At 37.0% G+C, this 17,040-nt stretch overlaps 1 long non-coding RNA gene across 1 annotated transcript; it reads left to right on the plus strand.

Annotated features, from left to right (window-relative positions):
- The first annotated feature begins 13,520 nt into the window (after positions 1–13,520).
- Positions 13,521–14,213, plus strand: LOC144987402 (uncharacterized). Its single transcript, XR_013651283.1, has 3 exons — positions 13,521–13,621; positions 13,801–14,046; positions 14,132–14,213. It is a non-coding gene; the product is annotated as an uncharacterized LOC144987402 (long non-coding RNA).
- The last annotated feature ends 2,827 nt before the right edge of the window (positions 14,214–17,040 follow it).

A 17,040-nucleotide genomic window follows, 5' to 3' on the forward strand; every position in this document is an offset into this window, starting at 1 on the left:
AGTCCTGCAACAATGCATTTTTCATTAAAGTTTGTGTCATGGTTTGAGTTTCTTTTGTTTTGGTTCTTGCTTTCTGTCTTGTTTTGTCATGGTTAAGTTCTTTTTCCTGTTTTATTTTGAAAGGTTTCCTGTCTTGTCTTGTTTCTTCAGTTATATTACTTCCTTTGGTCCCCATCTGCCCTGATCGTGTTCACCTGTGTCTTGTCTGCCCTGTCTGTATATAAGTCTTGTCTCTGCCTTCCTCCTGGGTTGGTCCATTATTCCTGTCTGGTGTTCATGTCATGCCATGGTCCTCGTCACGCCACGCCTCAGTGAGTTTGTTGTTCTGACATCCTGCTCTGCAGCGCTTTTTTTTTTTTTTTTTTTTGTAAATTAAACCCACTAGCCCTGATCCTCATGCCTCCGCCTCTGCGTCTGGGTCCAACCGGCTCTCGAGCCACCCTCCACCGTGACAGTTTGAGCTTATAGGGCTGACTGTTTCTCTTTTTTAACAGCAACAAATGATGTATATATAAAAATTATATACACATATTATACATTTATTTATATGTATAAATATATAGAAGTATGAATAAATGTAAATTATATAAAAGCTACTTAGATGCCACCAAAGGCTATAGAAATCATAGTCATCATGTCATCAACCTCACCAAGATGGCGTCGCTCTCCGCCACCAGGCTTCCCAAGTGGGCGTGTCTCCTCTAGCAATATAACTCATTGCTTTGATCGACTCTTCAGAGTCATTCTGCTGAAAAAGGTCATTCTGAAATAAATAAGACATTCTGAAATATAAATAAAGCTATTTTGGAAAATATTGATTTTGAAATCAGTTTCTGAAAAAAGACAGAATTATAATTTTCATGATTAAAAATGAATATCTAAAAATGCTGTTTTAAAATAATTAACATAATTTAAAATAAAAAAATGAAATACATTGAATGATATAATGGCAAATTTAAAATCAATGTGCAGGTTTTTCATAATTTCATGATCTTTTTATATTTTCATGAGAGATTTATTGGTTGATTGTGTATTTGCACACGGTCCTATTTATTTATTTAATTGAACAGTTTAGGATTCCAAAAACCAGCCACAATAATGATCTCTGTTCATGAGTTCAAGCCTTTGATCGCCTATCCTGTCAATATTAATGCTCCAGGTTCTCCAGCCAAGTGTCTAGTCACTTGTTGTCAGCTTCAGGAACCCAAGCTCACAGCCTGCTCATCAGCAGACACTCTAACTCTGTGCTCTCCTCCACTACGCTGCAAGTCCAAATCGGACCCTCTCCATGATCCTGCCATCACAGGCAACGTTTGCTAGAAGACTTCCCCGTTCAAGGTTTACACGCCCTCCCGCGTCCCTATAAGAGACGGAGTTTTTCCACCTTCCTCCTTACAGTCTGCTGGCTGCTCCTGTCACTTGCAACTCCCTCTGGTGTCTACTCTGCGTACTGCAAGTTCCAGCTCCTCAGTCTCTTTAGGAAATAAATATCAAGTTCTTACATTCCTGGGGTGTTCTTTTTTGGTTGGTCGTCAAGATGCTATCTACATAGATTTTATGATGTGAATTGATTTTCTCTGTTGCAATCCATGATTATGACATTGTGATTTTTAAATAATATTTGAGCAAAAGTATGTATTTGACTAGAAACTACTTTTTACATCATTGTGTTTTTACATCCTATTTTTCGTTTATAGAAAAAGTTAGTAACATTTTTACAAGTTGATAAAGATGAGCCTTTGGCTTCAAGTTCTTATTGTTAAAAGGTAGTTTTCATTCATTTTCTATTCCGTTTTAATCCTTTTGGGCTCAAATGTCACTAGCAGGCAAAACAAGGAAAACCTGGACAGGTCGTCAGTCTGTCACAGTTAAAGGTAGCAGAAAATTAAAACAATCTTTACATTCTACTACAAATAAAACTCTTACCTAAAACAGACAACCTTAAAGCTTCACTCCACTTTGTTGCAGAATATGAATCATCTGTGGGTCTGCTCTTACAGCTGTAGTCTCCACTGATGGAAGCTGTGATAGTCCAGTCTTTCTGCTTTGTCCTGAATGTCTGTGACTGAGGTGTTCTCCATTCATACTCCCACTGAACTCCTTCACCTCCCTGAACCTCACATGTCAGAGTGATCCTCTCTCCTCTGAAGATCTGAGACCAGCTGGGTTTTTGGGTTACACTGACTTTGTTGGAAACTGTTTCCATCAGATTTAAAAACAATAAAACACATTTTTAATGTTCAAATCAATGATTGTGAAAAGCTTTCAATAAAGTGAAATCACTTACAGGTTATTTGAATGGTGACTTCATCACTTGGATCAGAGTAGACGGCTGGTTCTCCTCTAAATCCTCTGCATCTGTAGATTCCTCCTTGTGAGACTCTGATGTTTCCATTTAGTCCATCATTGATTGTGTCTTCAGAGGTGTGTGAGGTTCTTCTGAACCACTCATATTTCCAACCAGCAGATTTCTCCACAGAGCAGATCAGTGTCACTCTGTCTCCTACTGACACAGTTGTTGTTGCTGCTGTCAGTGTGGCTCTGGCTCTGTCTGCAATGTTTGACAAACACATTTACACTTAATAATTATGACAATAATGTTGCATCAGTTATATCCATAAGCAGAGTTTATACATTTAGGAATGATTATGTAAAAACATCCATTTTGAATAGATGGTTTAGTTTCTTCAACATGAATAAATTCTTAAATATAAATTCTCTCATAAAATGAGTCATGTCTAAAACACACTAATAAATTACCTGATACACGTATAGAGACTCTGTTGCTGCACTTTTTATAATCTGAACCCTTCCAGAGACCACAGCACTGATAATCACCACTGTGTTCTTCATTCAGAGGATATAATTGGAAATCTTGTTGTGTGACATTAGAATAAGGTGTCCAATCATTTCTATTAAATGTGTATTTCCAGTCATCTGTTCTTCCTTCCTTCATGTCACATTTGAAGGTTAAAGATTCTCCAGTAAAAAAAAGTTGACCATTTGGGTTCAAAGGTCAACACAGCATCTAGAACAAACACAAACACACAATTTATGGAAAAAAATAACTTTTCAAAATAAAAAAACATTAACATTTTAAAATCAATCAGGTGTTTTGTCTAAAAATGATGCAATAAACTGACATTAATGTAAAAACTAAGAAAAGAAACAACAAAAAGTCCAAAAGTGTCACCTTCAGTGTGTCCACTGTGGAGGAGTGAATACAGCACTACTGTACATGAAAGATGGAAACATCAGAGATTCAGAAACTGATACAATATTTCAACAATAGAAAGAAATGAAACTAAAACTGTCAATGAATGTGACATTAAGTCAATGGTTTCTCTAACAATAATGTCAAAGTTTTAGTAAATAAACCAAGAAAAATGATTTCTTTCTAAAGAAAACTGTTCATCATGATCCCTGATAGAGTTCAGCTGAATCCTGTGGAGAAAACAGCTGCAGTTGAAACATGAAATTCTAACAATTTAGTTCAAAAATAGTTTTTCTTTGGTTTGACATTTTTCCTGATGAATGTGATGAAAACAGCAAAAGTTCTTGTGAAAAACTCACAGATGAACTCCAGTTTACAGAGCAGAGTGTGTCCCATCCTCACAATCAAATCACACTGATGAGAAAATCCTGATGGAAAAGAGAAAAATGAAAGTGTGTTTCAGGAAAAGCAAAGAACTGTGAGAAACTAAAAAAACATGATGTTTTCTGTAAATATTGAATGGAAAAGACTCACTAACTTCTAGTTTCCTTCTTTAAGACAACAGTAACACAACTGTCACAACGTCCTCGACTGAGAAGGAAGAAGCTGATTTAATACATTTCATTTGTATAAAAAAATCTAAATACTTTTAATGGTTTTTATTTATCATTAAATGATATTTGAACATCATTACAAGACAAAAACATGCAATTTTAGGAAAAGCAAAGTAAAGATTTGCTTCTAAAACAATCAAAGTAGTTTTCTGAAACCAAAGCTGAATCCTTTGCAGACACTTGTCATGAACTGGGATTGATTATTGGAACAGGAACACCAGCCTGAACAATCAAACCTCTGCAGATGATCTCAAATGCAGCTGCACCTATCAGACAATTTCATGTCTTTTTCAAATGTGCTGCAGAGAAATCTTCAAGTCAAGATTGTCCACAAAGCAGTGAACTTCTTTCAGTCACCAAGAAATGAAAATGTTCTCATTCTGGTAAGTCTAGAATACTCACGGAAGAAATAGAAAAAAAGCTGATTCATTTCAAACAAAGCTATCAGGAAGTAGGGCCTAAATCAACAAATTACTAGCCAAAAGAATTAAAAAACAACAAACGCTGAATACAATCTATGAAATCCTTGATCCCGAAACCAATAAAGTAACAAATAATCCGGAGGAAAATGAAAGAATATTCACTAAGTACTATAAAAAGCTATATTCCAAACCTCCTTCAGCCTGTGACCAAGATAAAAGAAGCTTTCTGGAAAATATAGATCTGCCATTTATCGGATTAAATCAAAATAAACTACTTACAGCTGAAATTACAACGGAGGAAATATTAAAAACCATAAGGTCTTTGAAAAACAAATCACCAGGCAGTGACGGGTTCCCAGCCGAATGGTATAAAATATTTAAAAATGAGCTGACTCCAATATTACACAGAACTCTGAACTGAACCCTACAAAATAATAAAATGCCTATTTCATGGTCCGAAGCAATTATTTCAGTTCTATTGAAACCAGGGAAAAACAAGCAGTTGTGCGCTAATTAAAGACCTATTTCAGTACTAAATATAGATTACATAATCTATACGTCTATAATCTGTAACATGATAAACACATTTTTACCTGACCTTATTGATGAGGACCAGACAGGATTCATAAAGAGTCGCCAGACACACGATAACATTAGGAGAACCTGCATTTAACTGAAAGAGCCCAAAGAGAACATAGAAGTACAGTTCTACCAAGTATTGACGCTGAAAAAGCTTTTGACTGCGTTAATTGGAAATTTTTATTCTTAGATTTAGAAAAAATGGGATTTAATAACGAATCTGTAGAAATAATAAAAACAATATATTCACAACCAGCGGCTAGAATTAAAATAAACGGGAATTTAACAGGAAAATTTAAATTGGAAAGATCAACAAGGCAGGGTTGTGGACTCTCCCCGACTCTGCTCTTTTTATTGAGCCTTTGGCTCAGGCAATTCGAGAAAAACCTGAAATTAAAGGAGTCTCGATGAATGGAGTTGAACATAAAATAGGATTGTTTGCTGATGACTTAATAGTTTACCTTGAACAACCAGAATCATCAATTCCACACTTTATGAAACTATTGGGAACATTTGAAAATTTATCGGGATATAAAATAAATATTTCAAAAACTCAGACTCTAACATTCAACTATGTTCCCTCCGAATACATTAGAAACAACTTTAAATTCAACTGGAAGATGAAAAGTATTAAATACCTAGGTGTGGAAATAACACAAGACTCTCAAAATATAAACATTACAAATTATTCAGAAGTACAAGAAAAGATAAAAAAAGAAATAGAAAGATGGTCAACACTCCCACTGGATTTCAGCTCTAGGATCAAAATAGTGAAAATGAACATTTTGCCTCGGTTTTTATTTTTATGTCAAGCTCTACCAGCACAGGTCGCTAACACCCAATTTATAAGGTGGGATAAGACAATAACTAGATTCATATGGGACAATAAAAGATCCAGAAGAAAATATGGCATCCTCCAGCTTCTAAAGAATAGGCAGCATATGACAGGCAGTTTAAACCAGCAGAATATGATCAAACTTATAAATACTGGACCACAAAAGGAATAACAGCATGGTGCTTGTTAGAAAAGGATGGACAGCTGGCGAGTTTTGAGAACTTGACTAAACAATTTCACCTTGAAAAACAGGATTTTTTTAGATACTCACAAATGAGAAACTACTATAACAAAGCAATACAGAGCGACTCCTCTGGGATGAGGGGATGATAGTCCAAACGATAACAAGGGCGTATAAAGACAACAATGCTAAACTGAATTGTATGCTATATAAATCTTTAATGGAATATGACAAAAACTCAACTTTAAAAGGAAAAGATAACTGGGAAAGAGAATTAAATATAAAGATAACTGAGCAGGACTAGTTAGACATGTGGAGACATCACCATACCACCACTGGATCCCGAACATGGAGAGTTTGCCTGGTAGAACCTTATAAGATTCTTCATAACGCCCAAATTAAAGAATAAACAGTTAAAAACAAATCAGAGCTGTTAGCGCGGATGTGGAGAAATAAATGTTGATCATTCTCAAGTATTTTGGAAATGTCAGAATATAGCAGGTTTTTGGAAGATGGGGGGTGATCTCACATGCAAAGTGCTTGGATACACAATTCCTTTGGTACCAGACCTGTTTTATCTGTACATTTTTTCAGGGAACTCAATCCACCAAAGTGATAAATATTTATTTAAAGTTATGTCACTAGCCGCCAAAAAAACAATAACCAAGAACTGGGGCACTACGGAGATCCCTTCAAAGGAGCAATGGACATCAACAATCAACAACATATACTCAATGGAAATAATAACATACAGACTGAAACTACAAGAGGCACAATTACACCGAAAGTGGAAAAAATGGACACTGTATAACAGACTTACGGAGCACCTATTGACCTTTTTTGTGATGTTGTTTGGGATTTGTGTTCATGTAACAAAAACTAATAAAAATAAAGTTATAAAAAAAAAGTCTAGAATACTCACAGTGTGGACTGACTGATAGTAGTTCTGCTCTTTGTTCATCCGTGTTCTCTCTTCTAACAGCAAATGTCTTCTTTCTTCTAAACCACTAAGATCAGCTTCTGGGATGTGAAGAGTCACATGGTCTCAGTGCAGAAACATTTTCTATTTCTGCATTTTATGGTCACTTCCTGGTTGAAGTGTTAACATCACATCATTCACACCAGATGAAGAAGAAAATATAAAAACTGCTGCAGCATGAAGTCATGAGAAGATGAACTTTGTCCATTTTCATCCTTTCAGTCGCTCATGTTCTAAAGAATTTTCTCCCTGAAATGATTTAGTCATTTGTTGCAGTTTCTTTGTGTTTCAGAAACACTTTGAAGCTGCTCTGAAAGTCACTTTTTGTGTGAATAAAGCCTGAACTTCTCCCAACAAAGAACACTGCCCCCTTTTTCATCACTTCAACCTTTGATTTACAGACTGATTGATTTCACTGCTGTTTCCATCTGGATGAACAACAATGTGTCAACAATTGGTGTTGAAGCAGTGAAGGTGACCTGCTTGATGGTGACATGAGTTGTTGGTCAAATGTTTGGAACCAGGAGGAAGATCAGCTCCTCTCACAGCAACAACAGAGAGAAGCAGGAAAACACCAGCAGACCACAACAATAACAGAAAAAAGGAAGTTTTTTTCTATAACAAAAAGCTTAATCTTAAAGAATAATTTAGATTATTGTTTGAAATAATAATCTATCTCAGAAAATTATTTAAATTTTCTTGTAACTGTGAATGTGTTTGTCTGCTTCCTCTGTTTCACACTTATCAGAGAAAAACTGCAGCAGCTTTGACCGCAGGTTTTTTTTCTTATGGTTATTTTTTTCTGCTCAATGCAGTTTGTGGGCTGGAGTTTCCTGGAGTTTCTTCTTCCTGAGGAAGTGTAGCTGCTGCTGAGCCTTTTTAACCAGGGCAGAGGTGTTGGCCATTCAGGAGAGTTCTGCAGAGATGTGGACCTGAAGGAATTTGAAGGATCTACTCGCTCCACCTGTTTGATGTTGATGTACAATGGAGCGTGTGATTCTATGATGAGTTCTTAAGTTTAGGTGATGTTCAGTGCCAGGTTGTCAAATTCACTCCACTCTCCAAGTTTCAGGACTTCATCCCTTTAGGTCGTCTCATTCCCCTCAGTCATAAGCCCCACCCTCGATGTATAATCGTCAAATTTGACAATAACATTCTCTGGTGGGAACAACTGCAGCCTGATGGATCAATAATCTGCTTCAGATTCTCACAACAACCTCCCCCTCTGGTAAGGACATGGTGCCTTGTCCTGCTGGAAGTAGCCATCAGAAGTTAGAAAGTTAGAAAGAAGTTAGTTAGAAATAAGATATGAAACATCCCCCACACCATGACACCACCACCACCCGCCTGAACCATTAATACAAGACAAAATGGATCCATGCTTTCATGTTATTGATGCCAAATTCTGACAGTACCATCCAGATGTAGCAGCAGACATTTTTCCAGTGTTTTTGTTGATCTTAGTCAGTATGTCACATATTTATCCTTGTCGATGTAAAGTTATTTCATGTCCTGTTTCAGATGTTCAGTCTATAGTTTTCTTTGCATGAAGCTTAAAGGAGAATTCCAACAGAGTTTGAGAACATTTATACATTATGTGTTGAATGAAGAATTGCTCCACTTTATACATGTAGCATGTTTTATGTTAAAACTGATTGACTTTAAATGAATGAACCTTTTATACAAAGCCCGTAGAGTCAATTTATATATAAAATCACACAATATAAAATAACAATATTATATATATAAAACTGTTCACTTTTTTCTGCTGTAGAACACTTTGTTATAAAAAATAAATTAAGTTGAAAATAAAAAAATAACTGAGAAAGAAACTCTGCGGTCAAAGTTTTCTGCAGTTTTTAGCAGCTAAGTGTGAACCAAAGGCAACAGACAAACCACATTCACAGTTAGAAGAAGATTTAAATGATTATATGAAATAGTTTCTCATATTCAACAATAATATAAAATATTCTATAAGTTTATGCTTTTTTGAGTAGAAGAAAACCTTATTTTATTAATTATTTTTTATAAAATAACATCATATTTTTATGTTTAACTGCTGTTTTGTGATCTGACAGTAACAAAGTCAAGAATCTGTCAGCTGAACATGAAGGAGTCAAATGGTTGTGGTCTGCTGGTGTTTTCCTGCTTCTCTCTGTTGTTGCTGTGAGAGGAGCTGATCTTCCTCCTGGTTCCAAACATTTGACCAACAACTCATGTCACCATCAAGCAGGTCACCTTCACTGCTTCAACACCAATTGTTGACACATTGTTGTTCATTCAGATGGAAACAGCAGTGAAATCAATCAGTCTGTAAATCAAAGGTTGAAGTGATGAAAAAGGGGGCAGTGTTCTTTGTTGGGAGAAGTTCAGGCTTTATTCACACAAAAAGTGACTTTCAGAGCAGCTTCAAAGTGTTTCTGAAACACAAAGAAACTGCAACAAATGACTAAATCATTTCAGGGAGAAAATTCTTTAGAACATGAGCGACTGAAAGGATGAAAATGGACAAAGTTCATCTTCTCATGACTTCATGCTGCAGCAGTTTTTATATTTTCTTCTTCATCTGGTGTGAGTGATGTGATGTTAACACTTCAACCAGGAAGTGACCATAAAATGCAGAAATAGAAAATGTTTCTGCACTGAGACCATGTGACTCTTCACATCCCAGAAGCTGATCTTAGTGGTTTAGAAGAATGAAGACATTTGCTGTTAGAAGAGACGACACGGATGAACAAAGAGCAGAACTACTATCAGTCAGTCCACACTGTGAGTATTCTAGACTTACCAGAATGAAATAACTTTTTTCTTGTCATCAGTCTTTATTAAATCAGTTTAGCTTTTTTTATTCCTGCTCAGTCGAGGACGTTGTGACAGTTGTGTTATTGTTGTCTAAAAGAAGGAAACTAGAAGTTAGTGAGTCTTTTCCATTCAATATTTACAGAAAACATCATGTTTTTTTAGTTTCTCACAGTTCTTTGCTTTTCCTGAAACACACTTTCATTTTTCTCTTTTCCATCAGGATTTTCTCGTCAGTGTGATTTGATTGTGAGGATGGGACACACTCTGCTCTGTAAACTGGAGTTCATCTGTGAGTTTTTCACAAGAACTTTTGCTGTTTTCATCACATTCATCAGGAAAAATGTCAAACCAAAGAAAAACTAGTTTTGAACTAAATTGTTAGAATTTCATGTTTCAACTGCAGCTGTTTTCTCCACAGGATTCAGCTGAACTCTATCAGGGATCATGATGAACACTTTTCTTTAGAAAGAAATCATTTTTCTTGGTTTATTTACTAAAACTTTGACATTATTGTTAGAGAAACCATTGACTTAATGTCACATTCATTGACAGTTTTAGTTTCATTTCTTTCTATTGTTGAAATATTGTATCAGTTTCTGAATCTCTGATGTTTCCATCTTTCATGTACAGTAGTGCTGTATTCACTCCTCCACAGTGGACACACTGAAGGTGACACTTTTGGACTTTTTGATGTTTCTTTTCATAATTTTTACATTCATGTCAGTTTGATGCATCATTTTTAGACAAAAAACCTGATTGATTTTAAAATGCTTATGTTTGTTTTTTTTCAAAAGTTTTCATTTTTTGTAAATTGTGTGTTTGTGTTTTTTCTAGATGCTGTGTTGACCTTTGAACCCAAATGGTCAACTTTTTTTGTTGGAGAATCTTTAACCTTCAAATGTGACATGAAGGAAGGAAGAACAGATGACTGGAAATACACATTGAAGAGAAGTGATTGGACACTTTATTCTGACGTCGCACAACAAGAACTCCAACTAAATCCTCTGTATGAACGAGACAGTGGTGATTATCAGTGCTGTGGTCTCAGGAAGGGTTCAGATTATAAAAAGTGCAGCAACAGAGTCTCTATACGTGTATCAGGTAATTTCTTAGTGTGTTTTAGACATGACTCATTTTATGAGAGAATTTATATTTAGGAATTAATTTAGTGAATGTCATTGATGCAACATTATTGTCATAATTATTAAGTGTAAATGTGTTTGTCAAACATTGCAGACAGAGCCAGAGCCACACTGACAGCAGCAACAACAACTGTGTCAGTAGGAGACAGAGTGACACTGATCTGCTCTGTGGAGAAATCTGCTGGTTGGAAATATGAGTGGTTCAGAAGAACCTCACACACCTCTGAAGACACAATCAATGATGGACTAAATGGAAACATCAGAGTCTCACAAGGAGGAATCTACAGATGCAGAGGATTTAGAGGAGAACCAGCCGTCTACTCTGATCCAAGTGATGAAGTCACCATTCAAATAACCTGTGAGGGATTTCACTTTATTGAAAGCTTTTCACAATCATTGATTTGAACATTAAAAATGTGTTTTATTGTTTTAAATCTGATGGAAACAGTTTCCAACAAAGTCAGTGTAACCCAAAAACCCAGCTGGTCTCAGATCTTCAGAGGAGAGAGGATCACTCTGACATGTGAGGTTCAGGGAGGTGAAGGAGTTCAGTGGGAGTATGAATGGAGAAGACCTCAGTCACAGACATTCAGGACAAAGCAGAAAGACTGGACTATCACAGCTTCCATCAGTGGAGACTACAGCTGTAAGAGCAGACCCACAGATGATTCATATTCTGCTACAAAGTGGAGTGAAGCTTTAAGGTTGTCTGTTTTAGGTAAATTTGATTTTTTAAGTTTGTTAAAACACATCAAAATATCTGTGTTTTATAAGAATGAATGTAGGAAATAGACAAATAAATGATCCTTATTTATAAATGTATTTTTTCTTAAGACTTTTATTTGAGATGTTTGTCTCTGTTTAGACAGATAATTACATCCATTTGTTGAACTCCACAGCACACAAACCAAAGGCTGAACTGAAGATCACAAAGTCTCCAGTAGGGGGCAGAGTGACCCTGAGCTGTTCAGTGAAGCCTTCATCATCTGGTTGGAGTTTCTTCTGGTTCAGAGGAGAGAAACCCTCCAAACTGCTGAGAACACAAGATGTTGATTTCCTCTCAAATGGACAAATCAGAGTCTCACAGGGAGGAGTCTACAGATGCAGAGGAGGAAGAGGAGAACCAGTTTATCACACAGAGTTCAGTGATCCAGTAAACAGTGAAGGTAAGTTTAAAAAGGTTTTAATGGAGTAAAAAATAAAAACAGTTCAAAGTTTTTTATTTTGAACAATATCTATGAATCTGTTAAGTTTTAGTACTAAAGTTCTTCACTCTTATTTTTTAAGCACAACTTCTTCTTCACTTTTAACTAGAAAGTCACTGGAACAAATTTGTCTTCTAAAAAGGCCAAAATGAGCCCTGCTGTAAATGTAAACACATAAAACTAACAAAAGGATGTTGGTGTGACACTGTGGGCTTGATTTGAAAACAGCTGTGAAAATATTCAATCTTAATCATTAAACTACTGTTTCATTTTATATGGTTTTGATTGGCATATTTGAAAATACACAGCAGGGAGGGGTACTGGTAACCATAGCAACTTAGTGACTGGAACAATTTGTGATGAAAAACCAACATAACTGTGGAATAGACAGAATTAAAAATACTGAGTCCATTTCAGCTAAAGAGCATTGCTGTGTTTCTGTTGCAGTTCCTGCAAAAATCAAAGTGTTGCACGCTGACAGAGTTGGTCCATCATCTGTAAAAGTGTAACATTGACAATAAATGATCTCTGTTGAAGTGAAGCTGCTGATCATTTCTTCTAATAGTGTAGTTTGTCATAGAGGCTCTGTCATAGAGCAGCAGAAGTCACAGCAGAGCAGCAGAGAGGTCAAAACAATCATGAAGAAAGTGAAAAATCTCCTGCTTCATTTCTGTCTGACAGCAGAGTTATCAGAGTTCTGTCAACCTGTGGAGCTTCTTCTATCAGAACCAAAGGTGTCACATGAAAGAGTTTGGTCAGAAACACAACAAAGTCACTAAAAACAACACTATTTCTCCCCCAGAACCTGTCCTGAGAGTGTCTCCATGGTGGTTGAGTCCTGGAGCCTCAGTGACTCTGAGCTGTGAGGTTGAACATGTGTCTGCAGGATGGAGCTTCTACTGGTATAAAGCTGTTCCTGATCTATCACACAAGTCTGGCTCTTACAGCTATGAGCTGCTGCCTGCTAGCTCCAATGGGACTGCAGACAACTCCTACATCATTCATGGACAGACACACACAGCAGGATATGTGTGCAGAGCTGGAAGAGGAGAGCCACACTTCTACACTCTTTACAGTCAGCCTCACTTTGTCTGGTCTGGAGGTCAGACTTCTGATTGTTGATTCATTTCTGTCAACACTGAATGATTTCTCTTCACATTTCTAATGCTGTCAGATTCTGCTCTTTAGTTTGCTTCTTTCCACTTATTGCTAACAGTCAACTGTCATTCAAAATGTTGTAAACAAATGTTTCTTTTTCATTTGCATAGAGCCATTCTAACTCCAACCGATTGAATGAAAATCCATTGAAACACATTTGTTTTTGTGTCTCTTTGCTCTCCAAATGAAGCTAAAGTGTGTTGATCTTCATCCTGTTTGTTTTCAGATCTTCATCCATCAGCGTCTCTCTCAGTGAGTCCTGACAGAGTCCAACACTTCACCTCTGACTCTGTCTCACTGAGCTGTGAGGGAAACTCTGCTGAGTGGAGAGTCAGCAGGTTTCTGCTTCCTGATTTCCTGTCATTCTGTTCTGACTGGGAAACAATGAATGGATCAACATGTCATGTTCAGAAGATCCAGTCCAGTAATGCAGTGTACTGGTGTGAGTCTGGATCAGCATTCAGCAACGCAGTCAACATCACTGGACACTGTGAGTGGAAACATGTTTGGATTCCTATTTTTAGCTTGACTTTCATCATTGGATTGATTTGAAACACATGCAGAAGTTGAAGATGGATTTAGATGATCAACTGGATGTCAAAGCAGAATGAAGCAGACGTCAAACATGTTGGGATCATATGTGATGAAGATGAATGTTGATGTTTCCAGATGATGATGAGCTTCTCCTGCTGAGTCCTGTCCATCCTGTGACTGAGGGACATTCTGTTACTCTTGGCTGCAAGTTGAGGACAGAAAATCTTCTTTCTAAAGTGTTTTTCTATCAAAATGACACAATCATCCAAAGTGAGAGCAGAGTGGAGATGATCATCCCTGCAGTGTCAAAGTCTCATGAAGGCTTCTACAAGTGTCAATCCTCAGGAAAAGAATCACCACAGAGCTGGTTGGCAGTAACATGTCAGCAAATCTCTATTGATTCATTGTAAATCCTTTAGGTGATAATATTTACATATATTTGAATCAAACATGTTTTTTTTTACAGCTACATCCAGACCTGACAGCTCCTCATTTCCTGTCTTGGTTGTTGCTCTAACTTCAGTAGTTTTGATCATTTTTCTATTCATGATGTTGTTTCTCTACAAAAGATCAAGAGGTGAGAAATATTATTATTATTAGATAATATTCATAATAATCTCATGTTGATCAATAACAGATTTTTCTCTTTTCCAGATTCAGACATCATCAGGTTTGTGCAGCTCTGTGTTTCTATGTTTAAAGTGTGACAGATGATTTTCTTGGAGATGATGTTTTCAATCATTCTAATCTTTCTATTTCTTTCTTCCAGCAGCTTTCAGGACAACAACCAGAGCTATGTTCCAGATGAGATTGATGCTCAACACAACACATATGCCTCTCTGCTCCATGGTCAGCTTGAATTCTGACTTCTTATTTTTCATGAAGAAATCATTGAATGAACATGTTTGAAAAGTTTGTCTGAAATTTCTAATTTCATTTTCTTCTGGTTTGTGTTTGAAGGTGATGTTGCTCTTTATGAGTCACTCAGAGGCCTTGAAGACCCAGAAAATGATCCAGATTATGCCAACATAGGTAATCTGACGGGACTTTTTGGTTGATGTAATGGATTATTTTTTTTGCAATAGTTCAGTTTGTTTAAACTCAGAAAGTGACTCACTGAGACAGAATCAGTAAAAGGTTGATCCACAAATTTATGCTTCCTGCTGATATGAACTGCAAGTTTGGCTTCTCCAACAATGAAATGAAGCAGTTGTCTTTTCTCTTTGTCCACCTTCTTGAACCCTGACCCATAAATAAAACATCAAATAGAAAAACTGACAGTAAAACAGCAAACACAAACATATAAAGAGTCAAGAGGCCTGAAAGGCTACAAATCATGAGAAAGTGTCTCCTTTAGGTCACAAAAAGGGCAGCGGTCAGAAACAGTGGTTGAGAACAAAGATAAAGCAGTTCCAAATAACAGCCCCATGTCAGATCCTCCATTGGAGGTCACCAGTTCTCTTCAGTTTAGGAGCTTTTTAAAGAACTCTCCACTACGGTCCATCCTCCCCTCCACTCAGTTTTTCAGTCCATGCACTGGAAAGGCGGTTCTGCAACTTAGTCCTGTTCAAAGCCTTCACTCGGTTAATATACAACGTCCTCCTGTCTGCACAGTAAAGACAGCTGTTCCAGGGTCAGAACTACAGAGCTGCAAAATGAAGGTCAACTGAAGTCCAGGGGTGGTTCAATCCCAAATCTCCAACCAAAGATCAACGGCTCCTTTAAGAGCCAAAACAGAGAGGGAGAGGTTTTTATTTATTTCACAACACTCAAACGGTGCAGAAACTTAAAAACACTCTCATAAAAAGAAGGTAACCTACATAAACCTAAAAGTTTAGTGTCAATCAAAAACAGAGAATCCTCCAGCCTCAGACCACTCTCATGCTTCAAGACAGCATTTTGTTGTCTGCTATCAATTCACAACAATTTAAATAAAGAAATACTCAGAAATGTAGTTTTAATCTAAATTTCCTTTATAAATGTCCTCTATCATGAGAAAAATGCTACAAGAACATTTTAAAACACCAAGAAGAAGCTGCATGTTTTCTATGAGACTGAAGGGTTTGAGCAACACAAGTTAGAAAATTCACCAAGACTCTCAGAATCCATGTGATCTTCCTCTGGAGGAAGAGGATGAAGATCATAGATGAACTTTGATGTTTTCTGCTGCTTTTGTTTGACTCGTGCAGCTTCTGCTCTCAGACTGACTTTCTTCAGGTCTTTGATGAGGATTTTCTTCTGGTTGAACTTGACTTTGGTGGAACTGATGGATTCCTAGTTTGAATGCTGCCAGTGCTTTACTGTCTAACACTTAGAGCACAAACGAATCAAACAGCCTTGAATCACACTGGAATTCTTCAGGACTCACCTGCATAGAATCTCTCACATGTCAGAATGAAACATTTCCAGAAGAAAAAGCTTAAATAAAGTCAATGTCTCTGTCATCAGCAGGAGCTGAAGAAGAATGAAGAAAAACTGGGCTGTCTGCTTTTCTATCCTGGAACTCCAAGAGCGCCACCTGGATTTAGACTTCTTTAAAGATGAGAAACTCCTGAGGAACTCAGCTTCTGACTCTTTCTGCAGCTGCTGAACACAACTAACAAACTGTAGTAAACTTCTTTACATTTGAAATGATTTCTGAATTGTATTTGAGTCCACACAAGGATTTGGGTCACTGTAACAACTTTTCTAAAGTTGTGTTTTCTTACTATGTTTTAATCCTCCGAATGGGCTGATTATTTTCGACCTGTTTCTAGTGACCTCTAGCGGTTGCAACAGGTATTGTTGTTCAACGAATTTATTTGAATGAACTTTGTTGAAAAAGTGCACATGTAGAAACAGAAAAGACCTGCAAGCATGCACGCACTGCGTTGTGTCATTTAAAGAATTTTCTCAAGTCAGAGGTTGCATCCCCGATACGTGGTGAAAATGTAATTTTATTAATTCTGATTTGGCTGCTTGGTGGTGCTGTGGTTAGCACTCTTGCCTCAAAGGAAGAAGGCCCCTGTTCAAGGCTGGGGGACCTCCATGACGAACATCAATGGGGGACCTTTCTGTGTGGAGTTTGCATGTTCTCCCCGTGGGGACTCTGGCTTCCTCCCACTGTCCAAAAACATGCTTCATAGATTAATTGGTCAAAATTGTCCCTAAGTGTTAATGTAAGAGTGCATGGATGTGTGACTGTGGACACTCTACCATGTGACAGACTGGCGACCTGTACGGGTTGTCCCCTGCCTTTGCCCACAAGTGGCCGGGATAGGCTCCAGCAGCCTAGTGACCCCAAAAGGCAAAAACAGAATAGAAGATAAAGGATTACTACTAATTTTGGTCAAGAAATATGTTTATCATTCTATTTTTTTATTTTTTGGTTTTGAA

This window comes from Oryzias latipes, chromosome 18, assembly GCF_053564925.1.
Source record: "Oryzias latipes strain Hd-rR chromosome 18, Olatipes_Hd-rR_3.1".
NCBI lineage: Eukaryota > Metazoa > Chordata > Actinopteri > Beloniformes > Adrianichthyidae > Oryzias > Oryzias latipes.